This window comes from Penaeus monodon, chromosome 25 (assembly GCF_015228065.2).
Source record: "Penaeus monodon isolate SGIC_2016 chromosome 25, NSTDA_Pmon_1, whole genome shotgun sequence".
NCBI lineage: Eukaryota > Metazoa > Arthropoda > Malacostraca > Decapoda > Penaeidae > Penaeus > Penaeus monodon.
This window is the reverse complement of record NC_051410.1, coordinates 17,082,974-17,083,578: the sequence shown is the minus strand read 5'-3', so window position 1 is coordinate 17,083,578 and position 605 is coordinate 17,082,974. Positions and strand designations below refer to the sequence as shown.

Here is a 605-nt window from a genome sequence, read left to right as displayed (position 1 = left end):
ACCGCGGGCGACCTTCGAGCAGAGAACACCACCCCGCCTCGTCTCGTCAGCGGCTGCAAGTGACCAGGAATACCACTCTCGTTTGTAAATTACACGCAGTAGAAAGCAAGTGTGCCTGTAGAAGTGAAGGCCGCCAGTGGGGTACCAGGCAGTGAACGAAGGTCTCGAGGTCTGCGTGTGTGTGTATCTTCTTTAAACAATATATATGTACTGGACCTCCAAACTTGCCCCAAAAACGGGGTTTGACTTCACATCTCACGCCTTCCAGCACTGAGATCCCTCCCGGTCGAGCCTTCGGTAGAGGAAGCCATTCCATTAGTGTAGCGAAAGCAGTGGACTTCATACGTATACCAAGTACCTTCTTCCCGAATTGAAGGAATTTTTTCTTGACCAAATATTTTGTTTTTTTCTATTTGAATATCAACTGTGATAGTTATTGTACATGAGACTTTTTACCTGAGGGATGATTTAGTGCCTTTCGCCTGTTATCGCCAAGCCAAAAGAAACTAAAAAAAAGAGAAAAGCTCATTTCTAGTGAGAGAAAGTAGAAAAAAGTAGTTTGTAATTTTTAAGAAAACCTACGCGAGTGCCAAAAAACAAAAACG

At 44.1% G+C, this 605-nt stretch overlaps 1 protein-coding gene across 1 annotated transcript in view; it reads left to right on the top strand.

Annotated features, from left to right (window-relative positions):
• The window catches only part of LOC119589087 (nuclear hormone receptor FTZ-F1 beta-like), a gene marked incomplete in the record, with an annotated part of 70,745 nt that overhangs the window by 43,776 nt on the left and 26,364 nt on the right, over window positions 1–605 (top strand). Inside the window, 1 exon segment of the mRNA XM_037937663.1 lies at window positions 1–605. This exon segment is cut by the window's right edge and continues 199 nt beyond it.